Below are 20,392 nucleotides of genomic sequence, written 5' to 3' on the forward strand. Positions count from 1 at the left end.
AAACACAGACACAGGTAGAAAGATAGGCTGAGCAAACGATGGGGCCCTCGCTAACTAGAAAGCACAGGAAAGAAAAGCTGCTGTCTGCAATCACGCAAAAAACCCTGCCAAAAATAATGTCCAACACATCTGATAGAAAAAGGCCCTGAAGTCGCTAGACTTCAAATCACTATATCAGCACTCAGGTATATTCTGAAGACAGAGCAAAATAGATCAACTGATCAGAGACAAAAATGGGGATTCAGCCCAGTCCCAGCCAGGGCTGGCTGAACACAAAAACTAAGTAAACCAGACAAAAACTCATATGACCAATAGCAGAGAAAACTTAGCTTTAGGAAGGCAGGAACCAAACTGGAAACCAGGAGCCACAGTCAGGAAAAATCACCAGCAAGAAACTAGGGAGTCGGCTGCCTTAAATCCAATCAGAAACTCCTGATGTCCAATCTCAGTCCTCTTCCTCAGGTGGCCAGTCTCTGCCATTTAGATCAGCTTCATTACCTCTCTTCACCAACAGAGGGAGTCCAGATAGAGAACTCACTACTCCTCTGTCAGCACAGCCAGCTCCATAACCCTCACCAGAAGCCAGAGGCAAACCCGAAAATGAGCTCACAACCGTGGTGCCAACTCAATTGTTATTTTTTTTTATATATCACACACACGGTACTGGTGAAAAGTTTGGACACACCAGTTCATGCAATGGTTTTCCTTGTTTTCACTGTAGTTTCGGAGTAAATGTACCTAAACTACAAAGAACATATATTGAAACAAGGAGTAAAGAAAGATGTGAAACAAGTTAAAATATCTGTTAAACTTTATATTCCTCAAAGTACCCATTTTACATTTATCATGGCTTTACACCACCAATTGCAATGACATACCATCCTATCTGGGTTAAACTTACTTGGGCAATCATTAGTGTAGCAACAGGATAATGACCAAAAACAATTTCAGACTAAGTAAGGGCAATGTCACCAAGAATAAGAGAGTTGCAAAGTGAAATTAAAGCCACCACCAATTGTTCAGATCCTTTGGGAACTCCTTCAAGACTGTTGGAAAGCCATTCCAGGTGACTAGTTGATGAAGCTGATTGAGAGGATGCAAAGGGATTATAAAGCCACAATTTGAGTAAAAGGAGGGTCCTTTAAGGAATTTAAAATTTAACACAAAGTATGTGCACACTAAGTGTCACGGGTGTGTCTGAGGCTGCAGACTGTTGCTCTGCATCTGACTGAAGGAGATCTCAGCAGTTTGCTTTGCAGATTTCTTCCTGGGCCTTTTGAATCTAGGACACAGTGGCAACCTCCCCCAACTCTAGTTGACACACGCGGACTGGGGTGTTCAGAACTTCCAGCTTGCTCCTGGAGAGGGGGTGGGTGATAATTTCTATCTCCAGTTCCCTGTTGTGGTTTGAAAATATTGTAGTCGGCTATCTTCCTCCTTGGTGGTGCTGGTGGACGTCTGTGTTTCTCTCCGTGTCTACTCAAGCTAACTGTTCCCTCTTGTTGGTGTATCCCATCTGTCTTCAGTGCTAGTGGGGATTGACTTGTGGTCATTCCGTCCTTCCCGATGCCGGAATTATCGCTAGGGTCAGGCAGGGATTAGGTTCCTCCTCGGCGATAGGTGCAGAACCTATATAGGGATGATAGGGCAGACAGAGTGACGTTAGATCTGTCTAGGGATCTCCACTCCCCCCTTCCTTAGTGTTTGGTTCCCTTTCAGTTATCCCTTTGTGTTGTACTTAGTGTCACATATAGTGAAAGGAGACTAAGCCTGTACGACACCGGCAGACCCAATAACGTTTTCCTAAGTGAAGTTGATTCAGGAAAAATCTGGTGAACTTTTTCCTGAAACAGCTGTTTGGTTTTGTCATATTTTTTTGCGGTGACTTTACTTTGCGTGAATGACTGCTGATGATGTGACGCTCGCGAGACCGCTACGTCATCTCAGGTGATTCGCGCAAAGCATCACTGGGACCGGAAGATGCCAGGAGCGTGGAGAGGCAGGAAGGACTTTGGGGGCCGCCGGAGGGCGATTATATCTCTATTTTTTATTTTTTTATGGTACCCAGGGCCTGGAGGAGAGTCTCCCCTCCTCCAGACCCTGGGTACCATCCGCATATTGAGCACTCACTTTACGCATGGTGGGCATAGCCACATGCGTAAAATGAGCGTTTCAATGCAATCCTATGGGTGCGGATTCGCCGCAATTCCGCAAAAAGAATGAGCATGCTGCGTATTTTTCCGCTATGCGATTCCGCAGCGGAAAAATCCGCAGCATTAGCACAGCATTGCGGAATCTCATAGGATTGCATGGGATGCGTTTTCATGGAGATTCCACAGCGGAAAAATGCCAAAAAACCCCGCAACGTGTGCATACAGCCTTACAGCAGTGTTTCTCAACTCCAGTCCTGAAAACCCACCAACAGGTCATATTTTCAGGATTTCCTTAGAATTGCATAGGTGATGGAATTAATGCTTGAGCAGGTGATGAAATTATCACCTATGCAATACTAAGGATATTCTGAAAACTTTACCTGTTGGTGGGTCTTGAGGACTGGAGTTGAGAAACAGTGGTTTAGAGGCACTTTTTCAGGCAGAATATGAGTGATGTCTGTGCACATACCCAGATTTTGGTTGCTTTCAAATGTGCTTTTCTAGTTTTGCTGCCTTCGGTCTGAATCTCCAATGTGCACATTCCAATAAGAACAGAGTAAAGCCCCCGTTACACATAACGATGTCCCAGCGATCCCACCAACGATCCGACATGATGGGATCGCTGGGACATCATTAGGCTGATCGCTGGTGAGCTGTCACATAGACAGCCCCAGCGATCAGGATCAGCGACGCTGGTTTCTAATGTAAACATCGGGTATCCAGGAGCCACGGCTCCTGGATACCCGCTGTTTACCTTGGAAACCGGCGTACACGCTGGTTTCCAAGGTAAACATCGGGTATCTAAGAGCAGCGCGAGTCCTGGATACCCGCTGTTTACCTTGGAAACCAGCGTGTACGCCGGTTTCCAAGGTAAACAGCGGGTATCCAGGAGTCGCGGCTCTTGGATACCCGATGTTTACAATAGAAACCAGCGTCGCAATTCGCTGGTCTCTCGCTGCCACACGCAGCGATGCGCGTTGGCCAGCGGGAGACCAGCGATCAACGGGGGGGGGCGCTGATCCCCGTCACACACAGCGAGAAATCAGTGATCTCGCTGGCGAGATTGCTGTGTGTGACGGGGCCTTAAACCATTGCATGTATGGGTGTGTCCAAGCATTTGAAAGGTACCGTACTTTGTATATTTTTTGTGTATATAATTTTATATACATTTCCGTCAAGTTCAATATAAAAATGCCATTGCTAACAATATATACATTTTTCACATTTTAAAACCATCTTGAAAAAAGCCACATTAGATTCTAGTCTCACAATACTAAGGAAATGTTTCTGCTTAGATCTATTCATGCTTTTCTTTCATATGTTTGACCCAATTATAAAGATTCATCCGGAGACTGTATTCATATAACAACTATTACTGCATCTGTGTGACTGCTATTTTTTTTTCAGCTTTGTGAGGCAAGTAACTTGTCCAGGCAAGAGAATCCTTACTTCATTCCGAATAGCTTTGTCACATAAAATGAAGAGGCCGATTAGGGATTAATGCAGAATACAGATAGAATGATACACGCAGCATGGAGATGTCGGAGAACATGATGCAGATAGAAAAGAACAGACCGCTCTGCTTTCTTTTATAATAAATAATTAAGATAATGGATAAAGTCTTTGGACCGGGCCCTTTGAAGTGTAACATCCTGTGATGACAAATCCTCAGTACAGAGCCCAAAAAAGAAAAAAATCACCATTCAGTTCATTTGTGTTTTCATAATATTTTCAGGGTTAACAAAGACATAAAAATGGAGGATATGTGGTTATATCACACGCCGTGTGCAACATGAAACCTGAAAGTAGATAGGAGATTACGTCAATCCATAAAAGTAATACAATGCCGTATATACCTTGGTGTTCTTAAAATGAAGTCATTTTTTAAATTCTGCCATTCTGACACTTTACTGAATATTCTGGGCTAGATGTCAGAAAAAAAAAAATTGCTGGTCTCTTTAACAACCCTAAAAAATCTTGCAACAAAAAAATTATACTGCGTGATTTAACACAGTACTGAGCAGAGGACTAATGTCACGGATACACAGAAAAGATTATAACGATGTAATGGGAAGTGTTTTATCATCATATACAGCAAAATGTTTCTCGTGCTGTTTTGTGTTCACTTCCAAAACCACTAATGATAGTGGGTTTCTCAAAACTAACAATAATGTTTTTTTTCTACTATAACTCAGAAAATGCTGCTCAGTATCTTGCTCTAGAAAACTATACAGCGGTGTTCACAGGTGCAGAATCTGACAAGAATGTTGGCGATCATACAGCACCGAAACCTGCATTAGATTCCAAAATCTGCATCTCATGCATGTAAAAGGCTGGAGCCCCTAGTCTTGGGTGTAGGCCAGCATGACGATTGGCTTGGAGGAAGGTGTGGTCATTATTAGGGGGAGGGGCAGGTCAGAAGTGTGGGCGTTTATAACGTGAAATAGGGGGTGGGGTTAGCATTATCCTGCTCTCAGGGTCGTCGTCAGTCCCGCCGGCCCTCTTTTGTAAGGTATTAGTAGATTTAGTGTTATCTAGGGACTTTTCTTGGTCATGGAGGCCAATGGCAGTTGGGGGGGTCCTTGAAGTTGGCTATAAATTGGTCCAGGGTATTCATTAAGACATGGATTCCTCAACTGGAATCGAACCAGAATAAAATCGACAATACCAGAGTCATGTGGTTTTCACAACTTCTCTTGCAACAGAAAATATACACACAAGTCCCTGCAGATTTTGCTGTCAATTCAGCCCAGATTTCGCGTTATGTATTGCAAAAAATTGGGTAGTGAAAATCTGCAGTTTTTTCTTATGCATAAGGAGCATGCTGCAGATTTGAGAAGCTGTGACATGGTCATATCTCTTTGTCAACTTTTACTGCTACATGCGGATGCAGTTTTGAAAACTGAGGATCTGCCCCCATCTTCACAGTCTTCTCTTGGGGTGTGCGCTTTTCCCCCTCCTTTAATTAGTATTTCACATACAACGTTCAAAAATCAACAGAATCAGAGAAGATTGTGATTTTAACAAAGTATTTCACTGAAATACTACAAGAATGAATGAGAATAGGATATGTACTGAATATGAAAAAATGGACACAGTTAACCATTTGAATAAAAAAAGACACGTGCATGGAGAAAAGGATGTGTGAAAATAGCCTATTCGCAAAAAATATATAGTTGGCAAGCACATTCCAGATCAATATGCTAAAACAAAACTCCTTTAAAATGTGTCTGGAATGTAAAAGCCTACACTCAGTAGGAAAAATAAGTATTTGATACACTTATTTGATACACTGCCAGTTTTGCAAGTTTTCCCACCTACAAAGAATGGCGAGATCTGTAATTTTTATTATAGATACACTTCAACTGTGAGAGAATCTTAAAAACAAAACAGAAAATCACATTGTATGATTTTTACAAAAATGTATGAAGGAGGAAGGCACCGCTGGTTTAAAATTTCTTCAACTTTTTATTTCACATTCAAAAAAGATAAAATCTCCACGTTACAGGTACTCTATGACTAAGCGCACACTAGTGCCATGGCGTGTTTCCTGCTAACATGTGGTCATTTTATCTTTTTTTGAATGTGAAATAAAGCCTTGAAGAAATTTTAAAACACAGGTGCCTTCCTCCTTCATACAATTTTGTGAATTTCTCTGCAGGTCAGCAGCTTTGGACACGGCACTCTGCAAGATTAATCAGGCATGCAACAATCCAGTACGGTGAGATGTATGATTTTTACATAACTATTTTGAATTTTATTGCATGAAATTAGTATTTGATACAATAGAAAAACAGAACTTAAATATTTGGTACAGAAACCTTTGTTTGCAATTCCAGAGGTCAGACGTTTCCTGTAGTTCTTCAAGTTTGCACACACTGCAGCAGTGATTTTGGCCCACTCCTCCATACAGATGTTCTCCAGATCTTTCAGGTTTTGGGGCTGTCACTGGGCAACATTGTTCCCCTCCCTCCAAACATATTCCATTGGGTTCAGGTCTGGAGACTTGCTAGGCCACGCTAGGACCTTCAAATTCTTCTTACGGAGCCACTCCAGAGTTGCCCTGGTTGTGTGTTTCGGGTCATTGCCATGCTGGAAGACCCACCCACGACCCATCTTCAATATTATTACTGAGGGAAGAAGGTTGTTGGCCAAAATCTCACAATATTTCTTCATCTATAATCCCTTCAATACAGTACAGTCGTCCTTGTCCCCTTGGCAGAAAAGCATCCCCAAACTATGATGTTTCCCTCACCATGCTTCTTTGAAACGGTGTTCTTTGAGTTGTACTCATCCTTCTTCTTCCTCCAAACACGGTGAGTGGAGCGAAAATCAAAAAGTTCTATTTGGGTCTCATCTGACCACATGACCTTCTCCCATGCCTTCTCTGAATCATACAGATGGTCATTGGCAAACTTCAAACAAGTCTGGACATGCACTGGCGTGAGCAGGGGGACCTTGTGTGCCCTGCAGGATTTTATTCCATGATAGCATAGAGTATTACTAATGGTAATGTTTGAGACTGTGGTTCCAGCTCTCTTCAGGTCATTGACCAGGTCCTCCCATGTAGTTCTGCACTGATTCCTGACCTTTCTCAGAATCATCCTTAACCCACGATGCGCGATCTTGTATGAAGCCGGAAACCAAGGAAGATTGACAGCCATCTTGTGTTTCTTCCATTTTCTAATAATTACACCAACAGTTGTTGCCTTCTCAACAAGCGGCTTGCCTGTTGTCCTGTAGCCCATCCCAGCCTTGTGCAGGTCTACAATTTTATCTCTGGTGTCCTTAGACAGCTCTTTGGTGTTGGCGGAGAGGATGGAGTTTGATTGATTGAGTGTGTGGACATGTGTTTTTTATACAGGTAATGAGTGCAGAGTAGGAGGGCTTCGTAAAGAATAACAGGTCAGTGAAAGCCAGAATTCTTGCTGGTTGGTAGGTGATCAAATACTTATTTAATGCAATAAAATGCAAATTAATTATATAAAAAAATCATACAATGTACGGTAATTTTTTTTAAATTATTTTTAAATTCTGACTCAGTTGAATTATGCCTACGATATTAATTATAGACCTCTCCAATTTTTGTAGGTGGGAAAACAAAATCGCAATAGGCGCGAGGAGAATCGCCGTCTGCCCTCGCCTATTAACTAGTTAAATCCCGCTGTCAAAGCTGACAGCGGGCATTTAAATAGCATTTCTGGCCGCCGGGCCGGAAATGACCTCATCGCCGACCCCCGTCACCGAGACCTTTATGGTTGTTCCAGGCATATGGCTTTCAGCGCCACCCGGTGGTCAGCGCTGAAAGCACAGCAGTAAATCTGCTACATATGGGCGATCTGCTCATCGCCCATATGTAGCAGAGCCGATCGGGTTGCGCATGCTTCTAGCCTCCTATGGAGGCTATTGAAGCATGCCAAAAGTAAAAAAAAAAAATGTTTAAAAAAAAAAAATTAAAAAAACCTTAAAGTTCAAATCACCCCCCTTTCGCCCCAATCAAAATAAAACAGTAAAAAAAAAATCCCACATACACATATTAGGTATCGCCGCGTTCAGAATCGCCCGATCAATAAAAAAAAGCATTAACCCGATCGCTAAACGACGTAGTGAGAAAAAAATTAAAAACGCCAGAATTACGTTTTTTTGGTCGCCAAGACATTGCATTAAAATGCAATAATGGGCGATCAAAAGAACGTATCTGCACAAAAGTGGTATCATTAAAAACGTCAGCCCGGCACGGAAAAAATAAGCCCTCACCCGACCCCAGATCATGAAAAATGGAGACGCTACGGGTCTCGGAAAATTGCGCACATTTTTTTTTTTTTTTTTAGCAAACTTTGGAATTTTTTTTCACCACTTAGGCTGCTTTCACACTTGCGTTTTTTTGCGCACACAAATGCATGAAAAAACGCATCATGCATTTGTGTGCATTTTTTTGCTGGTTTTGGTGCATTTAAAAAAAAAAACGTATGCGCACCCATAGACTTTAATGGGTGCTTTGCTGTAAAAAAACGCATTGCCAGCGCATGCGTTTTTTTTGGGCAAGTCGGACGCACAAAAAATGCAACAGGATGCATTTCGTGCGCCCGAGCGCACACTGCAAAAAAACGCATGCGCATACAAACGCGTACGTGCGCATATGTATGCGCACATATGCGCACCCATGCTAGAGTATAGGGGAAAAAACGCATGCTTTTTTGCGCTAAAAAGCAGCGCAAAAAAACGCAAGTGTGAAACCAGCCTTAGATAAAAGAGGACACACATGTTTGGTGTCTATGAACTCGTAATGACCTGGAGAATCATAATGGCAGGTCAGATTTAGCATCTAGTGAACCTAGCAAAAAAGCCAAGCAAAAAAAAAGTGTGGGATTGCACTTTTTTTGCAATTTCACCGCACTTGGAATTTTTTTCCCGTTTTCGAGAACAAGACATGGTAAAACCAAAGGTGTCACTTAAAAGTACAACTCGTCCCGCAAAAAATAAGCCTTCACATGGCTATATAGACGGAAAAATAAAAAAGTTATGGCTCTGGAAAGGGGAGGGAAAAATGAAAATGCAAAGCCAAAAATACCCCTGGTCGTTAAGGGGTTAAGAGATTTTCTCAGTGTATGCACCAGACATACACAACAATTATGAAGAAAACTGAGCCTTTGTAAGCTTGATATCACTTCATAGGAACAGATCAATCTAGTTTATTGATGCTCTGTAACGATGCTACAAAGCGCAGCATGGTTCACACAAGTGTATATTCTAGTATTTAAAGAGTCAGCTTTAGTCATTCCCAAGGTTGTCTCTCTGGAAAATCACATTGTGGTACTGCACACCCAGTCTTGTGTACTGCTATTTTCAGAATTGCAAAGAAAAAAAAAAAAAAAAACTTACGTGGTATACTGTAGCAATATGTTATATGTTGATGTGGCCTCTAGGGGTCTCACTACTTTGATGTGTGTAATATAGAGTGTAAGAACTTGTTGGTTAGTTGTTGTTAGCAGACATCTTGCAATGGAGGAATGTATCACAAGTCTCATATAATAAACAAGCCTGGAGATATCCAAGGAGTATGATCCTTGACCGGAAATACATAACAGAACATGGTGGCAGCTGGGCACAGACCCTGCAAATCCTCATAGCTTGTGTGAGGCTGGGACTGTACAGAGGATCACAGAGAATCACAGCACCTGTAAGTACAGACTCCCTGACATTACTGCAAAATGGAGACTGGTCTGAAGCCCCCTCAGGGACTGGATGTGACGTCATGTAATTTGTCCCAAACTTGGAGACATTGGAAGGAAGAGTTTACACTGTATGTGGATCTCACAGTGGCCCCCACTGATGACAAACGAAAAGTGAAGCTGTTTTATTACCTTATTGGGGAAAATGGCAGAGAATTAGCCCACACCTTACTCCCACACACAGACAACCTCCTTCTAGCAGGTATTGTGCAGGCATTTGATAAACACTGTGACCCAAAGAAGAATGAGACAGTGGAAAGATATAACTTTTTCACAAGACATCAGGACGATGGTGAAAATGTGGACAGATATCTGACAGAGCTGAGGAGGCTGGCAACAACATGTGGTTTTGGAGAGATCAGGAACAGTCTAATCAAAGACAGAATGGTGTGTGGCATAAGAGACAGTCATCTCAAAGAAAGATTACTGAGAGAGGAAGACATGACTTTAGAGAAATGCATGCAAATCTGCAGGGCTGCTGAACTGACAAAACACAGCCTGAAGATGATGGCAGGCACCAGTGATAATGATGATGATAAGGTACATGCAGTATCTATGAAAGGAAAGACAAGACCAAACTCCCCTTTAAGCACTGTCCACTGCAAGTATTGTGGGAAAAGACATGAGAGAGGCAAAACCAAGTGTTCAGCATATGGTGAAACCTGCAGATTGTGTGGAAAGAAGAATAATTTCTCAGCTGTCTGCAGGCTGGGAACAGGCAAACAGTACAGACAGCTCCACACTGTGACACCAAACACTAACAGTGCAGAGGACATTACATGGCTACAACTGCAGCCTGCAGCAGAGAAAGTCAATGTAGTCAGGCAGTCAGTAGGCAAGGATGCCAAGCAGCTTTATGCAACATTCTTGTTGGATGAGAAGCCCATTAGATTTCAGCTGGATTGTGGAGCTAGCTGCAATATAATTCCACCTGCTCTGCTGAACAAAACAGGTTTCTATTGAGCCAACTGACAGGTGATGTACAACAAAAGTGTTCTGAAACCGATGGGGACATGTAAGCTCAAAACACGGAACCCATGTAACAGAGAGTTATGGAGTTGAATTTACCGTGTTGCGTGGTGGTAACCATGTACCATTATTGGGAGTAAAAGCTGTTCAGGCAATGGACTTAATAAAAGTACAGTCACAGAATATTATGTCTGTTGAAGTTTCCCAGGATATACCAAATCCCAAACTAAATGCAGAGCACAACTTGGATATTCAGAAAATAAAAACGAAGTATGCTGATTTATTTGAAGGTGATGGGTGCTTTGAAGGTAAATATAGGCTAGAAATTGACAACACCGTGCAGCCTACCAGATTACCTACAAGCAGAGTGCCTGTAGCTTTAATGCAACCGATGAAAGTAGAACTGCAAGATTTACAGAGAAGAGGCATGATAGCACCAGTCCATAAGAGCACAGATTGGATCAGCCGTTTGGTCATAGTGCAGAAACCATCTGGCAAGTTAAGAATATGCATTGATCCTAAGCCACTCAACAAGGTGCTGAAAAGAAATCATTACCCCATGCTGACATTAGATGATGTTCTACCAGATCTATCAAAAGCTAAAATATTTTCTGTATGTGATGTGAAAAATGGATTTTGGCATGTTGCACTGACTGAAGAATCAAGTTTACTGACAACATTTTCTTCACCATTTGGACGTTTTAAATGGCTGAGAATGCCCATGGGACTAAAACCTGCTCCAGAGGTGTTCCAGCAGACCTTAATGCAGGCTTTGGAAGGACTTCCTGGAGTGAAGACAATAGCAGATGATATACTAATAGTGGGAGAAGGTGAAGATATGGAATCTGCAATCAAGGATCACGATCAGAAGATGATACAATTTTTGGACAGATGCAGAGCAAAACACATAAAGCTGAACTTGGACAAATTCAAACTGAAAATGACAGAAGTGGCCTATATTGGACATCGTCTGACTTCAAACGGTGTAAAAGTGGATCCTGAAAAGGTGAGAGCAATACAAGATTTGCCTACCCCTACTGATGATTGTGGAATACAACGATTTTTGGGCATGGTAAATTATCTCTCCATATTTTGCAATCATCTGTCAGACATGTGTGAGCCACTGAGACAGATAACCCACAAAAGATGTGCTCTGGGAATGGACGGAAATCCAGGAGACTGCTTTCCAATCAGTAAAGAAAGCTATTGCAGATGCAGCAACCCTAAAGTATTTCAATCCAGATCAAGAAGTAGTGGTACAATGTGATGCTTCAGAAAAAGGCCTTGGAGCTACATTAATGCAGAACAAACAGCCACTCACATTTGCAAGCAGAGCCCTTACAACAACAGAGCAGGGATATGCTCAGATTGAGAAGGAACTACTTACTGTGGTATTTGGGTTGGAGAAGTTTCACCAATATACCTATGGTCGACGGGTAAGAGTACAGTCGGATCACAAACCTTTGGAGAGCATTACAAAGAAACCACTACTGAATGCCCCAAAGACACTATAGCGCATGCTGTTACGACTTCAGATATATCATTTTGACATCGGGGACTGTCCAGGAAAAGACTTACCGATTGCAGATACACTAAGCAGAGCTTACCTTCCTATCACAAATGATGAGGAGAAAGACATTGAAACCATCAATATGTGAAACTACTGTATCTTGCAGTGTCAAAAGAAAACTTGAAGAAAATCCAGACTTTCACAGAGAAGGATAAAAGTCTCTAGAGTTTAAAGACTGTCACCTTGCAGGGCTGGCCAAAATACAAGCAACATGCTCCAAGGGAAGTTTCACCATTCTTCTACATAAGTCATAGAATCATAGAGTTGGAAGGGACCTCCTGGGCCATTTGATCCAAACCCCTGCTCAAAGCAGGATTCGCTAAATCATCCCAGTCAGATGTCTGCCCAGCCTCTGTTTGAAGACTTCCATTGAAGGAGAACTCACCACTTCTCGTGGCAGCCTGTTCCACTCATTGATCACTCTGTCAAAAAGTTTTTTCTAATATCTAATCTGTGTCTCCTCCCATTCAGTTTCATCCCATTGCTTCTAGTCTTTCCTTATGCAAATGAGAATAAAGATGATCCTTCTACAATGTGACAGCCCTTTAGATATTTGTAGACAGCTATTAAGTCTCCTCTCAGTCTTCTCTTTTGCAAACTAAAATTAAATTCCCAAATCCTGCAACCTTTCCTCATAAGACAGGGTTTGCAGACCGGTCACCATTCTGGTCGCTCTTTTCTGAACTTGCTCCAGTTTGTTGATGTCTTTTTTTAAAATGTGGTGCCCAAAACTGGACACAGTATTCCAGATGAGGTCTGACCAAAGAGGAGTAAAGGGCAATAATGACTTCACGTGATCTAGACTGTATGCTTCTGTTAATACATCCTAGAATTGCATTTGCCTTTTTTGCTGCTGCATCACACTGTTGACTCATTCAGTTTGTGATCTATTAGTATACCCAAGTCTTTTTCACATGTGCTGTTTCTTAGCCCTATTCCTCCCATTCTGTATATGCTTTTTTCATTTTTATTGCCCAGATGTAGTACTTTGCATTTTTCCCTGTTAAAAACCATTCTGTTAGTTGCTGCCCACTGCTCCAGTTTATTTATATCTTTTTGAATCCTCTCGCTCTCTTTTGTAGTATTAGCTATCCCTCCTAGCTTTGTGTCATCAGCAAATTTAATCAGTTTACCCTCAATTCCTTCATCTAAATTGTTGATAAAGATGTTGAACAATTCTTCCAACTGGATGTGCAGCCATTTACGACCACTCTTTGGGTCCGATCACTAAGCCAGTTATGAATCCACCTAACAGTTGCCTTGTCCATTCCATACTTAGTCATTTTTTCAATAAGGATTGTATGAGATACTTTGTCAAATGCTTTGCTGAAGTCAAGATATACTATATCTACAGCATTTCCTTGATCCACACAATCAGTGATTCCGTCATAGAAGGAAATTAAGTTAGTCTGACATGACTTATTAGTTACAAACCCATGCTGACTCTGTTTAATCACTTCATTCTTATCCAGGTACTGACATACATGTTGTTTAATAATTTGTTCAAAGATCTTTCCTGGTATAGAAGTCAGACTCACCGGCCTATAGTTGCCTGGGTCCACCTTCTTCCCCTTTTTGAAGATAGGAACAACATTTGCTCTTCTCCAGTCTTCTGGGACTTCTCCTGTTCTCCAAGAATTTTCAAAGATTATGGAGAGGGGTTCAAAAATTTCATCTGCTATCAACTTCAGTACTCTGGGGTGTAATTCATCTGGATTACACCCCAGAATTCATTTAGGTTAGCTAAGTGTTTCCTCACTATCTTTCTGTTTATAGATATCCTGGATTCTTTTATTTCCTTAATAGGACAGTGAAGAACAGTTGATGTTACATTTCCTTTCTGAGAGAAAACAGATGCAAAATAGGAATTTAAAAGTTTGGCCTTCTCAACATCCTGTCTTACCATTTCATTATTTTCATCCTGTAAAAATCCTATAACATCTTTGACTTTTCTTTTACTTTATTATTGCTTTTAACATCTCTTGCAAGCCTCAATTCATTGTCAGCTTTGGAAATCTGATTTGTGCCCTGCAGGTTCTGCAGACATCATTATATTCTTCTGTAGATATGCCTCCCTCTTTCCATTTTTAAACATTTCTTTCTTCCTTTTTAGCATTTGCTTAAGTTCTGTGTTCATCCATCCTGGTTTCCTTAAAATGCTTCCTATTCTTCCCTCTTTTCGGAATTGTTAACAATTGTGCTTTGAGAATTTCAGTTTTCAAGATTTCCCATCCTTCCTGGACATTTTTGTCTTTAAGGATATCTAGCCATTGGATCCCTCCAATTCTCTTTCTGAATCCCTTAAAATCTGCCTTTCTGAAATCTAACCTTGAAGTCTGAGTCTTCACAGGTCTTCCTCCTCTAGTTATCCAAAATTCTAAAATAGCATGGTCGCTACCTCCTAGGGGCCCAGCCACTTTTACCTCCTCAACCATTTCCTCCCTGTTTATAAGGATTAGATCCAAGGTAGCAGTTCCCCTTGTTTTCTCCCCTACCTTTTGGAAGATTAAGTTGTCAGCAAGAGAGGATAAGAATTTCCTTGACCTGTTAGTTTTGCCTGAGAGAGATTCCCAACAAATGTCTGGATAGTTGAAATCTCCCATGACAACTATGTCATATTTATTGGAGAACTTGGCCATTTGATGCATAAAGAGTTCATCCATATCTTCAGGTTGCACAGGCGGCCTGTAGTAAATGCCTACAATGGTGTCCTTTCCATTGTTCTGTCCTTGTATTCTTACCCAAACAGTTTCCACAGAACTCCCAGTCTCTGAAGCTTCAATCTCTGTGCAGATATACGCGTTTCTAACATACAATGCGACACCCCCTCCACGTTTATCAAGTCTGTTTCTTGCAAATAAGTTGTATCCTTCTAGTCTTGTATTCCAATCATGTGTATCGTCCCACCAAGTTTCAGTGATTCCAATGACATCATATTTCTTTTCCTGCGTTAGTAGTTCCAATTCTCCTGGTTTGTTGCCCATGCTTTGTGCATTAGTATAGAAACATTTTAATTTGTGATTGGTTTCTCATCCTCCAATATTTTTATTATTTAGATTCTTTTGTCTTTGTTCTTCCTTTCCACTTCTAATAGCAGAGTTCTCAATAGCATTTGTCAGGTGTATGGCTTTTTCTAGTCTTTTGCTTCCCTTCCCATGTTGTTCTAGTTTAAAGCTCTCCTTACAAGTGTAGCAAGGCGACTTCCAAATACTTGTTTTCCAGTTTTCATAAGGTGCACCCCATCTCTAGCAAGTAGTCCATCGTATAGGTAATTCAATCCGTGATCCAGAAATCCAAATCGTTGCTGACGGCACCATCGACGTAGCCAGTTGTTCACCTGCAGAATCTTATTCCACCTCCTTGTTCCATGGCCATCCACTGGGAGGATGGAAGAGAAGACCACCTGCGCTCCCAGTTCTTTCACTTTCTTGCCTAAGTTTTCAAAGTCTCTGCAGATGGTTTCCAGGTGTTACACCCGGTCCCCGTCCTGGCGCTGCGCCCAGGTCTGCCGCTGTTACACCTGGCCCCCATCCTGGCGCTGCGCCCAGTCCTGCCGATGCTCTCTGTTCTGGGCACTCACCTCGAGCCTCTCATGTTGCTGCTCAGCGCTCTGTCCTCCCTCCTGCCTCCTCCTCCTGGCGTCCTGTGAGGAGATCTGTAGCTAAGACTATTAGGGCACACCCGCCCGCTCTCTTGCCTTCTTAAAGGGGCGGCGTGCATTATTCAAAAAATGCAATCAACCAATGGCAGCGCACTGGCTGCTATTTCTGGCCTCTCCTCCATAGGGAGAGCGCCGGAGCAACGAGTATCTATCATTGCTACATCCGGTTCTCATGCTAACCTGTCTGCGCTGCATCTCCAGTCTCTGTGCATTGTCTAATGCTCTCTGTTTCCACAGCATATCAGTGTCCTGAGTTACCTGGTTATATCAGCAACCATCTGGGCCTAAGCTATCCTGCTCCGCCTACAGCCATCCGAGTCCAAGGACTGTGTGAAGGTCACTGGAACCGACTCCTTACCAACTAACCGGATCCAGGACCCAGCGCATTACGGACTCTATTGTAACCTTTGTTATCCCCTTTTGGTCCCGCTGGGACAGCTGCCACGTGTTCGGGGTCTAACTGGAGGTAGCACCTGTGTCCTCCGGGTATTCCATTCTGGCCCTGCCTGAGGGGCTTTACTACGGGTGCCCGGGGCTCACTAGTCACGCCCCCTTCAGAGCCCCCCGGACCGTGGTCCCGAGGTTCCACTTAAAAAATAAAAACGAATGTGAACTTCACCATCTCTGCCTCCGCTTCCATTCGTTACAATAAGAGATGCATTGTCAGTGCAGCAAGGAATCATCTTTAAAGGAGACAGGGCGGTTATACCAGAAGTTCTCAGAAGAGACATACTGAAAACATTGCACTCTTCCCACTTAGGCATGGAAGGATGTCTACGTCGAGCGCGAGAATCTGTTTATTGGCCAGGTATGAATGACCACATTAAAAATTATAAAGCAAAAAATGTGAAATATATGCATCCTGCAGTGATAAACAACCAAAGGAGACATTGCAACCACATGAAATTCCACATAGGCCATGGTCAAAAATAGGAATGGACTTGTTCACATGGAATGACAAAGAATACCTGATAACAGTGGACTATTTCTCTAACTTCTGAGAGGTTGATTTGTTGCAGGACACAAGGGCGGGAACAGTGATTAAAAAACTCAAGGCCCATTTTACCAGGTATGGCATTCCAGATGTCGTTTTCTCGGACAATGCGGCGCAGTTTACTTCGGAAGAGTTCAAAACCTTCAGCAAGAAATGTAAATTTGGACACCAGACGTCTTCTCCCAGATATCCTCAGAGTAATGGGAAATTCCCACACAGCTTTTACCATAAAGTGAGACTAGGGACTTTTTTTTTTTAAGTGGCGGAGGAATACAGTGCGGAAGGATACCTACCTTCCGTCATTGGATTCCTGCAGCCCGTAGAGAGCGGCAGCATCAGCTGATGCTGCAGTTCTCTACCCAAGATCGTCGTGGGACACACTCGTGGACTGCTTCGGATCATGGGTGAGTATTTTTGTGGTTTGTTATGTTAATATTTATTCCGTAAAAGACAATGGCTTCGGGGAACAATGTGACAAGTATTGGTAAGTATGTTACTCTATGTTATATGTACTGTATGTCTATGTATGTATTGTATGAATGTATTGTATGTAGCATGCATGTAGTATGTATGTAGCATGTAGTATGTATGTAGCATGCATGTAGTATGTATGTAGTATGTATGTAGCATGTAGTATGTATGTAGCATGCATGTAGTATATATGTAGTATGTATGTAGCATGTAGTATGTATGTAGTATGTATGTAGCATGTAGTATGTAGCATGCATGTAGTATGTATGTAGTATGTATGTAGCATGCATGTAGTATATATGTAGTAAGTATGTAGTATGTATGTAGTATATATGTAGTATGTATGTAGCATGTATGTAGTATGTATGTAGCATGCATGTAGTATATATGTAGTATGTATGTAGTATGTAGCATGCATGTAGTATGTATGTAGCATGTATGTAGTATGTATGTAGCATGTAGTATGTATGTAGCATGCATGTAGTATGTATGTAGTATGTATGTAGCATGTAGTATGTATGTAGCATGCATGTAGTATATATGTAGTATATATGTGGTATGTATGTAGCATGTAGTATGTATGTAGCATGCATGTAGTATATATGTAGTATGTATGTAGCATGTAGTATGTATGTAGCATGTAGTATGTATGTAGCATGCATGTAGTATGTATGTAGTATGTATGTAGCATGTAGTATGTATGTAGCATGCATGTAGTATATATGTAGTATGTATGTAGCATGTAGTATGTATATAGCATGCATGTAGTATGTATGTAGTATGTATGTAGCATGCATGTAGTATATATGTGGTATGTATGTAGCATGTAGTATGTATGTAGCATGCATGTAGTATGTATGTAGTATGTATGTAGCATGCAGTATGTATGTAGCATGCATGTAGTATATATGTGGTATGTATGTAGCATGTAGTATGTATGTGGCATGCATGTAGCATGTAGTATGTATGTAGCATGTAGTATGTATGTAGCATGCATGTTTGCACATAGACTTGCCTCTGCACCTAGCATTCACATGGTATGTCCATCCACCCAGCTCTCCTGCTCTCCTGCTGTCTGTCTATGAAGGACACACAGTGCGTCACCCAGCTTTGCACATAGACTTGCCTCTGCACCTAGCATTCACATGGTATGTCCATCCACCCAGCTCTCCTGCTCTCCTGCTGTCTGTCTATGAAGGACACACAGTGCGTCACCCAGCTTTGCACATAGACTTGCCTCTGCACCTAGCATTCACATGGTATGCCTTTCAGCTAACCCCAGCTTACCCCAGTGTTATTTATGACCTTGTTTACTCTGGCTTGATCATATACATCTGGTCCACTCTTAATTGTCTGGCCAAGATGAGCAGAGACCACTCCTCTCTGCTTCACACCTGACTGCACTTAGTTGTACATATATTGCAGAGTACAAGTCTGCATAGACTTCAGTCTGCATTGTGATTGCTATAAGTGTGTGCTAGAAGTGTGAAGATTAATTTAAGAATTAAAACCAGAATTGAACCTGAAGGTAACTGGACACAGTCACTGTAAACAATGTTTCTGTTTGTTTTCACTTTCACCCCAATAATCCTTCACTTTCTGCTAATTCCCCTAATCCCTACTCCTAGTAAGGAACTGTTCATCTCTTCTTCAATCCTCCCCATCCACCTCACATCCGCCTCAAAACTGTTCCTTAACATACAATCCTCTGTCTCCAAACACAGACAGCCCCCTCATGCCCTCTCCTGCTCCCACCTGGTAACACTTTCTCTGCTCCTTCTCACTGCTGGTGATATCTCTCCAAATCCTGGTCCTCCTCACCACATTCCCACAGTCATTTCTACCTCCCATCCACGCTCTATCACAACCTTCCGTAACCTCTCCAACCTTATACCCATTCACCCAGCCCCCGCTTCCCCAGTCCCACTAACAGGAGCTCTGTGGAACGCTCGCTCTGTCTGCAACAAGCTTTCCTACATCCATGATCTTTTTGTTACTACCAAACTCTCCTTCCTCGCCATCACCGAAACCTGGCTCACCCCTTCTGACACAGCCTCTCCTGCTGCACTTTCGTATGGCGGCTTCCACCTTTCTCACACCCCCCGCCCCAGCAGCAAACATGGTGGAGGAGTTGGTTTTCTCCTGTCAGATACCTGCTCCTTCACCCCAATCCCACTGCCACCCTCTGTTACCCTCCCTTCCTTTGAGGTGCACTCTGTGCGCATCTACTCCCCCTCCAACCTCCAACTGGCTGTCATCTACCGCCCCCCAGGGCCAGCCACCACCTTCTTTGACCACTTCACCACCTGGTTACTTCATTTCCTTTCCGCGGACATCCCTACTATCATCATGGGCGACTTCAACATCCCCATTGACACTTCCCTCTCAGCTGCCACTAAACTTCTATCTCTCACTTCCTCCTTCGGCCTCACTCAATGGTCTTCTACAGCCACCCACAAAGATGGCCACACACTGGACCTCATCTTCACCCGCCTCTGCTCCCTATCTAACCTCTCTAACTCACCTCTTCCTCTCTCTGACCACAACCTGCTCACATTCTCTTCCCTCTTCACTCCATGTCTACAATCTCCACCCCACAAACTTTCACACCCTCGCAGGAATCTTAAACACCTTGACCTACACTCATTCTCCGAATCCCTCCTCCCTCTTACAGATATAAGTTCCTTACACAATGCGGATGACGCTGCCGCTCTATATAACACCACAATAGCTGTAGCTTTGGAATCCGCTGCCCCACTTACACATACCAAAACTCGCAAAATCAACAGACAGCCCTGGCACACCAGCCTCACCAAAGAGCTGAGGCGAGCTTCCAGGGCTGCTGAGCGCAGATGGAAAAGATCCCACTCCAACGAGCATTTCATCGCATTCAAACAGTCCCTCACTACTTTCAAGACCACACTCGCCACAGCTAAACAAACCTACTTCTCATCTCTCATATCCTCCCTGTCTCACAACCCTAAACAGTTATTCAACACCTTCAATTCTCTCCTCCGCCCCCCAGCACCTCCTCCCTCCCCACTCATCTCAGCTGAAGACTTTGCCTCATTTTTCAAGCAGAAAATTGATAACATCAGGGACAGTTTTGGTCAACAACCCCCAGAGCCCTTCCTCCCGACTTCCCAGCCCTCCACCTTCAAAACCAACTTCTCCACCATTACAGAAGATCGACTCTCCACTCTACTCTCAAGATCACATCTCACCACCTGTGCACTCGACCCGATCCCATCCCACTTCATCCCAAACCTCACCACAGTCTTCATCCCAACCCTAACCCATCTCTTCAACCTATCACTAACAACTGGTGTTTTCCCCTCAAGC

The 20,392-nt window shown here is 42.7% G+C and overlaps 1 protein-coding gene across 11 annotated transcripts in view; it reads right to left on the reverse strand.

Annotated features, from left to right (window-relative positions):
- The window catches only part of DGKA (diacylglycerol kinase alpha), a 339,192-nt gene that overhangs the window by 178,579 nt on the left and 140,221 nt on the right, over window positions 1-20,392 (reverse strand). For 3 of the 11 annotated variants that reach the window (XM_073552217.1, XM_073552214.1, XM_073552215.1), the window contains one exon: window positions 902-1,629. The exons of the other annotated variants lie outside the window; for them this stretch is intronic. The gene's annotated coding sequence lies outside the window, so the exon portion shown is untranslated. The remainder of the gene's footprint in view (window positions 1-901; window positions 1,630-20,392) is intronic. 11 annotated transcript variants of the gene reach the window in all.

Source organism: Dendrobates tinctorius, unplaced genomic scaffold, assembly GCF_039654945.1.
Source record: "Dendrobates tinctorius isolate UK_male_01 unplaced genomic scaffold, ASM3965494v1 ptg000187l, whole genome shotgun sequence".
Classification (NCBI taxonomy): domain Eukaryota; kingdom Metazoa; phylum Chordata; class Amphibia; order Anura; family Dendrobatidae; genus Dendrobates; species Dendrobates tinctorius.